Raw genomic sequence first — 10459 nt, forward strand, 5'->3', positions numbered from 1 at the left:
AAAAAATAATAAAAAACTACATAACCTAAAAAAAATAAAATAAAATAAAAAATAAAAATGCTGCTGTATTGGATTCATTGTTCATTGATTCTGGGTAAGATCTTTGTTATGATTTTCTTTCTTTTCTTTACTTCTCTTTCTTTCTTCTTTCTTTCTTTCTTTCTTTCTTTCTTTCTTTCTTTCTCTTTTTTTTTTCCTTTTTGGCTGAAGCATGATCTTTTGGAAACAATGCCTTTTAGCTTTTTTTTTTTTTTTTTCTGAAAATGACATTTATGATTTTATCCTTGAATCCTCAACTATTAAATTGATAGAGATAAAAATTTTGTCCTAATATCACTTTCTGTAAGTATTCTAAATGTCTTGCACAAATGTCTATTATTCATCAATGGTGTTGGAAGGTTCAGTTTCTGTTACAGTTTCATGTTCATGTTCAAAGTACTTTTTCTGCTTTGTATCCTGTAAGGTTGAAACATGGAAATTATCTGACCGTATTTTCAGAAATTGTATTCTCCCTATTTATAGATTCACTTTACTTTCACATTTTATCAAGTGTATTGTTTGTGTTTACTTCTCTTGTTGCATTTAAAAATCTGTTTCATTTATCTTATAGTTTTTATTTTTCTTTACTGTGCTGATTCACTTTTTATTAGCACCTAAAGTAGCACCTCTGTTCACAAATCTAATAAAGCAATCAGTTTCAGTAGAACAGAACCAAATCAAATTTAGTACAGGTTAATGTTGACCTTATGGAAGACTTTGATTCGGTTCTCATTTAATTCGATGTGTGACCACAGTTGTGGAAATAAAGAACTTGAGAAGCGGGGGCCCGCTGTGCGTGCAGAACGCGACGACTGTGCTCGCTGGGGGGGACTGTGCTCCCTGGGGGGCTGCGTAATCGGAACAGGCTGTAACTAGTCCTGCTGCTATTTCTCCAGACCTCTCCACTGTCTCCGTCTCTTGGCCTCCCCTTTTGTTGCTTCCAATCATCTACCTTTTATTTAGCTTTTAATTCATCTACACTTTGGGATGCTCACAGAAGAGGAGCTAGGCCATACTTAAGCTTGCTTCTGATTTGCTGCACGCAGCGCTGTGATGTCAAGATGCGTCCCGTTCCTATAGACGACACAGGCTCATCTCTCTTTAGGCAGAACGGCATTCCCGTTCGGTACTCTATTGATATAAAGGCTCGTCCGCATGTTCTGCACACCTGTCTAACTGCTCTCTGCCCTCTGCTCTCAGCCAGCGACCGCCTGGATCTGCAAGCCGCAGCAAGCGCGCTCCTCGCTGCGTCTCCTGCACTGCCTGCTCTCTGCCTGCTTCCTTTGCACTGGACGCTCACAGGGCTGCTACTTCAATGCACCGAATTATTACTTGAATTCTATTTTCTCAATGAAACCTCCCTGGGGTATTAGAATAATGCAACAGTCCCTTTTCCCTGTGATATTCCAATATTCTAAAACCTTTCCACCTTTTTCTTTGTTTTTAGGATTTTTTACTGGATATTTTTTGCATATCTATAGCTAATACTTATTTTGGTCTTCCTCAATAGGTACGTACATAAAAAACTGCAGAAAAGTGATCTTTACTTGTTAACACTGACATATTCCTATCACCAAGAAAAGATACAGCTTCAAAATTCACTTAACAAATTGAAGACAGAATGCACTGAACTAGAAGGGAAGCCCTAATGTTATGTAACGGAAGACCACCAGCATGAATGTAGTTCGCTACTTCCAGGTGTACTGACAGGACAAGGAGGCAGGCAAATTTCACTGGATGGAATCTTCTCCCCTTTGTCTTTCTGATTTTCTTTTAATTAGAGAAGATTCTGGAGACTTTCCAAGAAGGCTAAGAAAAGAATGATGTCATGACAGAAGCTGCGCTTGAGATGTGGCCATTAATCTGTGTCCAGTTGGTTCCTAAATATCAACCAACAGTTTCCACGGTACTTCTTTCTTCAGTGTGTTTTAAAAGTTGGTGCTCAGTGGAACATTCTTGGTGCGCCTACCATACCTCTTCCATTCTCACACTTGACCACAACTAGACTGTGAGCATTGTGAATGTCATCCTGTGCCAGGGCCAGTCAAAAGTCGTCTTCTGATTGGAAATCTGTACACACGGAATATATGAGAGCTGTCTGGCAAGTGAATTATCACTCACTAGTTTTCTGACTTTTATTACCAGAACCCTGCCCTGCCCATTGTGTGAATCTCTGCAATTTACATGTATTTCATTTGGTAGGTCTTTGTGGGTAAAGTGAATGCACCTGGGAAATCAGGTCACTTGCATAATTTGAAATAGGCTGCAGCTGAACTTCATTAATTACTAATTTTTTGTGTAAGATGTCTGATAGTACACAAAGTGAGTCATTACTATTATCTTATTTTGGACTTGCATTTTAACTTTATAAAACGTCATAATATTTCTTATCAAATTCCAAAGTATTTCTCATCAAAATTTGTGCTTCGAGATAGCTCAGTGGACTAAGTGTCTGCACAGACAGGGACTGGAGTTGGATCCTGGTAACACATGCACACAGGTCCCACCCCTCGGCATGCTGAGCCAGCCACCAAGATCCAGAGTGATGGTGCACGCCTGTAATGCCAGCACTGAGGAGGCTGAAAACAGGAGCATTACTATGAGTTCCAGCTGCATAGTAAGACTGCACCAAATATATTAAAAATATAAAAATAAATTTTCAAAAGCCTGTGTTAAGTGATTTATATGATTTTCCAGGCTTATTACCTTGGAAATTATGCTTTGAAGCAATAAAAGTAAATTTTTAAATAGATATTGTATCGATCAGTTTTCATTACTGGCACATGCATCTTAAGGAAGAAGAAGAGATTAAATTTTAGCTCCAGAATCAGAATTTACAATCCATCACTAGTGTTAGGTTCTTGGTAGCAGCCCTGCAGAGAAGTAGAAATAAAGGGGGCAGGGGCTTTATTAACTCTAAAGACACAGAGAGGACCAATGGAAGTGGAGTTTCAAGGACAGGTTTACTGATACGTAGTGGGATGATTGTGGGCTCCCATGTGTGGGTGGAAAGGTAAAAGGAAGGTGTACCCAGGGCTGGAGTGGGGAAGGAGGAGGAAGTGGTCTTTGGGAAGATTAGCTGTTGTCTTGGGGATTCAGCCCTGTTGAATCAGGGCCATGACAATTTAGTAGTTTGTACTTGAGCCGGAACCTATCAGGTAGATGGCTGCAAGTTGAAAAGTTCATGGAAGAACTTTGGGGCATGTTGTGGGGCAAAGATATGTCATGTCAGGGCAGTAGAGCATAGAAGAAGGATGTCAGAGAGGGCCAGGAATTGGACATAGTCCACGTGATTCACACTTGTGGTTTTTACCCATCTATCGACTTGATTGCCCACCAAGTAGACAATCTATATTCATCATCACAGTTATTAAGGACCAATTCAATTCAAATTAAATTTAGATTAACTTTCCTCTATTAATGTGCTGATGAATGTTCTCAATTTTCACTTGAGAAGACATGAAATCTAACCACAGATTATCTTGAAAGGAAGTACAGAATAGAACTTATAACTGTCGATATTCTATGATTATGTTTACAACCTAACTAAACAAACAACTTAGAAAAGGTTACTATTAGTACTTCATAGGGGCTGGTGAGATAGCTCAGTAGAATAAGCACTTGCCTGTCAAGCACAAGGGCCTGAGTTCAATCCCTGAAAAGTGCTTCATAGAATACTTGATTTACAAGTACATCTTCTGGGGCTGGGGGGACAGTTTGGCTGCCTAACACTGGCCTGGGAAGTGAAAGGAGCTGGGATTTTTTTTTTTTTTTTTTGCTTTAATAATTTTATTGAGAAAGAAGTAGCAATGAGACAGTTTCAAAACAGGTTAGTAGTAGTTACAATAATTGATACATTGCATATTGTTGTCATTGTAGAGGTTATTCCTAGTACAAGATGCAGACATATCTTGTCTAAACACTATTAGTTCAAAACCTTCTTCTCATTGAACTAAGAAAAAATAACTGTATATTTATGCTATTGTGCATACACAGATATATATATATATATATATATATATATATTTTCCACTACAAAATGGTCCATTTATGTCCTTTTTTTATTTATTTTTGTCAGAGATGTGTATTCCATTGCCATTCATATATTGTAGGTGCATGAATTCAGGAGAGTAATCCAATATATTCAGTAGTCTATATTCAGTGGGTTATCTGATTTTTTTAAAATTTTCTATTTTTTTAATTTTTTCTCTTCATATTCTGAAGGAGCTGGGTTTGATCCCCATTACTGCATGCCAAGCTGGTCCCGGAACCTGCACCAGCCACCAAACTGGTGGTGGCACATGCCTGTAATCCCAACACTGGGGAGGCTGAGACTGGAAGATCACTGCGAATCCAAGTATGTAATGAGATCTTACACCAAACTAACATATATATATATATATATATATATATATATATGTTATATATATATATATCCTCTGAGGACACAGAGTCTCAAAAACAGCCTTGAGAGATTCTGAATGACATGAAATGAATAAGTTTGTTATTCCACCTTTTTTTTTTTTTTTCCAGTTTTGTTGCTTTCTCTGAAACATGGTTTCCAGGCTCACAGAAAAAAATGACAAAAGCACTGCCCTATAATTACAATCATCTTCAATATTTTGGAATCCTAAGATGAGAGGTCCTTGTCCTTGAGTGTTCTTTAGTCGCAGTATCACAAACCGTGGCTTGTTTATGATCATAAATTTCACATGTAACAAAATCAGTTTTCATTTTACTGGCAGTGATTTTCACATAAAATTTTAAAATACAGAATAAAAAGTAAGTAGTTTAGAGATAGCTTCTATTTCAGCTGATTTAAGGCATTTCTTGTTTACTGCTAAATGTGACCGTTTGCGATCCACAGCCCTGTGCTACGGCTCCTCTTGACTTGCTGCACTGTTTCTGTGTGTTACACTAATTCCTGCCCCAAGTGACAACTTGGGGGACTGCAAGTGCTGCCCCAGTGGTCGATTGTTAAGGAAGGCACAGAAATACACAAAGCCAAGTATTCAGTCAGTGGTACCAGAGGTCAAACAAAACTGATTACAACTGATAGAAATGTCCCTAACTCAATCTGGATGCACTTCCAACAGCCTCGATTAAATTACATGTTAAAGTGAAAAAAATGAGGAAGATATTTCTCTGCTTTTGACCTTCACAATTGATATCTCAATTTTCAAGTCATGTAGCACATCCTTCATTGTGACAATAAAGTTTTCATTGTAAAAGTTTTTAATATATTTGAAATTTTTCTGTGATGACCAAATATTTGCTAATATTGAGGTACTTGTGTAAGATTTTTAAAAGGAGTAATGAAGTAAAAAATAGAACTAGTTAATATTACTTCATTTATGAAAATAAATGTATTTATCTGATACATACAAAGAGCGTATATACATGGGGTAACATGATGCTCCAAAACAGGTATGTATCTAGGTGATACATATCAAAGATGTTTGTATATAGATATAAAGATATGAAGATATCTAGATATGTCAAAAAATATAATTTTATCGAAAGATATATGTATATATAATCTAAAAACTACATCAAATTTTTATCCTTTCTTCTAGATTTTTGAAATGTACCATAGCTGTTATTGACAGTTACTGTACTCTACAGAGCACGCTAAGATTGTTTTGTTTTGTTTTGTTTTTTGTATTTTTGGGAAGGGTCTACAGGGTGTTCAGGGTCTCACTACTGGATAGGACTCACAGTGATCCGCCTGTTTACAGTCTCCCAGGAGCTGGGATTACAGGCGCGTGCCACCACGCGCAGGCTCAATTGCCATTTCAGCGCGCCCCGGGGGCGGGGCCAGCACGGCAGGAAGAGGGATGCACCCGCCCCCGCGCCTGCTCGCAGGCGCTTTAATCTGCTGAGCTATCTGGCTGGCCCCAGAAATTTCTTGTCCCCTGTTTTCTTCCCTTATCAGTTCATGAGCACATTTGACTGTTTCTATTTATTTGATATTATGAATATTCGTGTGAATATTGTGGATGTCTTTATGCCCTTCCGTCCATCCGTCTCTTTTCCTCTCTCTCTCTCTCTCGCCTTTCATCTTTTCATATATCCAATAGTGTAATGTCAGATTACACACTATTTCTCAAGTATTTTATTACCAGAATTAAAAACATTTTGGGACATAACTATATGTTCATTAATTCATAAACGGATTTTCATAAGAGACAATCCACATGTTCTGCGGTTAATATACAGGTAAAGGAAAATTGCTTAATGACTAGAAATACTCAGAACTTGTTCCATCTCCATTCCCTTTAAAACATATATAACACCATTCTAAAAGTGATAATTTCATGTAAGTATAAATGCTAACTAATTTCTAATTTGGTGATTACAGAAAGACTGTGACAATAAATCATTTCATGGGACCAAGCAGAAAGCATTTTCTGCTCTTGTCTCGAGCTGATGTCACTGGGACCAGAGGTAAGCTGAGTTCTAATGCTCCTCAGGATTCTAATTACTGAATAATAAAAACCCAGAGCGGTTAAAGAATGTCGTCTCTTCTTAACTGGAACGTGCCTGAGCTTTATGAGGAAGAGATGTGTCTCAAGTGCTCCTTCAGTGCCAAGTCAGCCTGGGACTAAGGTGACTTCCTGGACTCAGACTTAGGGAATGAAAGCAGAACTCCAGGAGACAGCATTGTAAGAAATATTGTATTTTAAAGTAAGACAATATAAATGTGTGCTAGCATGATATATATTGCAGCAAAATTATTTTTGCAAGTTAATATAATTTGTAAAGGCTCATTGACCAAATATTTTAACTGGATGCTGCAATTAAAATAATGTAGAGGCTTTGCTTGATTTAAAGCCGTACTATTGCAAGGTCATTAATTTTTATAATTATTCTCAATGCCATTTTATTGCAAAAGAAAATACATATAACACATGACTTTATAGAGTTATTCTTCATATTATTATGAAGAATATTTCAACAATGAAATACGGATGCCTTGTTTTATGTGAGTAAATAACAAAGTAATAAATATTATAATATTATATATATATCAAGGTGTTGTAAATTTGAGTTTCTTTTGCTTTAAATGTTATTTTCCATATTTTATTTTGTATAAATTTTGATGTTAAGATGAGGTAATACTTAGGATTTATAAATGATAATTTTTAAAAAATTATTACAGTGATTAGAAAGAGAAAAATATATCATAGTCCAGTTAAAGATAAAACTGATATCCTACATTTTTGAGAACAAATGACTCAATTTTCTTCATCCATTTAGTGATTAAAGTTGATATTGGTACACAAGAAATAAATGGTTTATTCTGAAATCCTAAACATTATTTTCAGGTGTAATGAAAAGTGTGTTTCATTCCTCAAAAAGAAAAATTCCAAGAAGGCAAGAAATAGTAATCCTTGAAAAATACTTTTCTCAGCAGTTAGAAAAGAGCAACAAATCATTTATAAAAGTAAACCAATTAGAAATATAGCAGACTGCAAAACTCAAATCATAAAGACCAGGAAAGTGTCTCAGACTTGAAAAGAATACAATTTTCAAGCTAGGCTGAGGCATCCCGCAAAATAATCTTCAAAAATTGATGGAAAAATAAGATGCTCCCAAGATAAAACACACCTGAATAAATTAATCACCACTAAGCCAGCACTTCAAAAAATTCTCAATGAATTTGGACAATGAAAACGAAGAAAAATTGAAGCTGACAATGATAGAAGATCTGATCATCTGAATCTATCGGATAGGGTAAGTAATTAAGTAAAGGGAAGGCAGAGAACTAAGGTAATGACAGGAATAAATCTATAGCTATCAGTAACAACTCTCGACATGAGTGGTTTAAATTCCCCCATGGAAGACACAAATTGCCATTACTCGCATATGTCGTGATCCTCTGCATAGAAGACCCAAAAAGGTGCACCAATGTTCCCTACAATAGCCAGGTTCAGCAATGAAATAGGGTCCAAAATTAACATGCAAGAATCAGTGGATTTCCTGTACAAAAGTATTTAACCCAATGAGAAGTTGAAAAGAGAATACCATTAAATAAGGCACCAAGAAAAATCATATACTTAGGAATTAACGTACTTAAGGAAATTAAGGAGTTCTACAGTGCAAGCTGTAGAACTCAAATAAAGGGCTGGCCAGACAGCTCAGCCGACTAAAACATCTGCTTAGGCAAGTGCTAGGAGACTGGGGTTCAGTCTCCATGCCATGCTGGCCCCCCGGGGGCATGCAGAGATAGCAAGCGAGACTGGGTGTGGTGGTGCACCCTGTAATCTCAGTGCTTGGGAAGTTACAAACATGAGAATCACTACAAGTATGATCTGCACAGTGAGAACCTGTAGAGCCTGTACTAAAAATACAATAAATAAATAAAATTTTTAAAAATATAAATATAGAACTCAAAAAAAATCAAAGAATAGAAATATATCCTCTGTTCCTGGATGGGCAGAACCAATCCAGTCAAAATGGTTATACTTCTAAAATTGATGTGTTAGGGGCTGGGGAGATAACTCAGTAGAATAAGCACTCGCCTGGCAAGCTCAAGGTTCTGAGTTCAATTCCCTGGTACCATAAATAAATAAACAAATAAATAAAATAAATAAATATGATGTGCAAATTTGATGTACTCCCAATGAGGATACAAACAGCATTCTTCACAGAATTGGAGAAAGCAATCCTAAAATCCATATGGTACCAGAGAAACCTTAGAATGTTAGAATGCTTTCTGAATAACAAAAGCAAGGGAAGAGGTATTCCAATCTTGGATTTGAAATTGCATCATAGGGCTACAGGGATAACAACAGCGTAGTACTGGCAGAAAGGCAAACACAGGCTCGAGGGCACAGGCACAGAATGGAGGATGGAGAAGCAACCTCAGGCACATTTAACCATCTCACGTTTGATGAAGAGGCACACTGGCAGAAAGGTGGCCTGCCTCTTTAATAAATGGTGCTGTGGAAAGAGGCTGTCTACATGGAGATGACTGAATCTGATATAAAACAAATCAAATCCTGACACAAAACCACCTTTGGCAGGAATGTCAAGGTGGATATTCTGGAGAAACTTCAACCCATAGATTTGTTTGACCCCTTCAGCTAGAAGAGACTCCTCTGTCATTCTATGGAGATTTCCCTTTACCTGGAAGACATGCAAAGAGCCCACCTAACCTGGGAGAATTATGAGATTACTCTTGATTTCAACAGTATTTTCCTTCACTTCTCATCTTTTCCTAGGCTAGTAATTTTCAAATTTAATGTCCATAAAATTCACCCAGGTAGATGGCATAAATAAAATGTCTCAGATCCTATACCAAGAAATCCCTCTTCTTTCAGTTAGGGTGAGTTTGTGAATGTGAATTCTAACCAGCTCACAGGTGATGATGCTGCAGAACTAAGGACAGCACTACAGAGACTCCAGTTCCATGTGTACAACAAGGTTCAAGTTTGATTGTGCCTCAGCAAACAAGCACTGTTTTTGTTATTGGAGGAAAGGGCTTGCCCAACAGAGAGATTGCAGGAACAGAGTCTGTAGCTGCAGGTACGAAGACCACATGTCAGCAAGTGGATCGTGAGTGTATTAGACTGGCACAAGTATGCATATTTTAAGCTAATTAAGGAGAGTTCCTTGACACTGGGGAGACCCATCTATGATTCAGGATCGCATATCTGGCCAAGGACATTTGGAGATGGCTTTCATCAGCTGCTAAAACTGACCAAGAGAGTCTTAACGTCTCTTTATCTTGAGTGTAGACAGGCTCCCCCTGACCTTAGGTCCCCGACCATCACTTTCATGAAATTAAAATATAGAAAGCACTTCATTGAAAATTATCTCTCTGCCTCTCCCAGGCACAAATCTTTAAAAATATATCTTTACAGTTTTAAAACTCAAGAGTTTGTTCCTAAAATAACAAAGGTACATGCATTTATCAAGGAAGCCCTGACCCTATCTGTGCAGAAGATGCAGGTCAGTTCCTCAGTGGACACTTTCTGTCATTCTGTAAAACTATCTTCTCTCTTGAAGATAGAAAATTAGGAAAATATTATCTGTTCTTTTGGAAAGACAAGTCAACAAACACAAATGGCCTAAGATCTATCATTTACCTAGACTTTTCTTTGAGCTCTTGAAATCTCCTCCCCTATCTTTTGTTTCAGTGGGATTTATTTCCTACATATGCTGATCTCTATGCCCTACTGTAATCATGGTAAACAAGTCTAATGCTGATTAACAGATTTCTATTGCAATTTTTGCTTAGACACATATGACATTTGAAAAATGTCTGCACTGTCAGGATCTTAGAAAAATCACACTTTCCTAGTACAGCTGAGTAATGACCAGAACAAATGTACAAACTACAACAAGCTGCTTTGCAAGTGTGACTTCAGAGGAATCACAGTAAGAAAGAAAAATCAAGTCCTGCAGTCACTGA

The sequence above is a fragment of the Octodon degus genome, unplaced genomic scaffold (genome assembly GCF_000260255.1).
Source record: "Octodon degus isolate 3935 unplaced genomic scaffold, OctDeg1.0 scaffold00143, whole genome shotgun sequence".
Lineage (NCBI taxonomy): Eukaryota > Metazoa > Chordata > Mammalia > Rodentia > Octodontidae > Octodon > Octodon degus.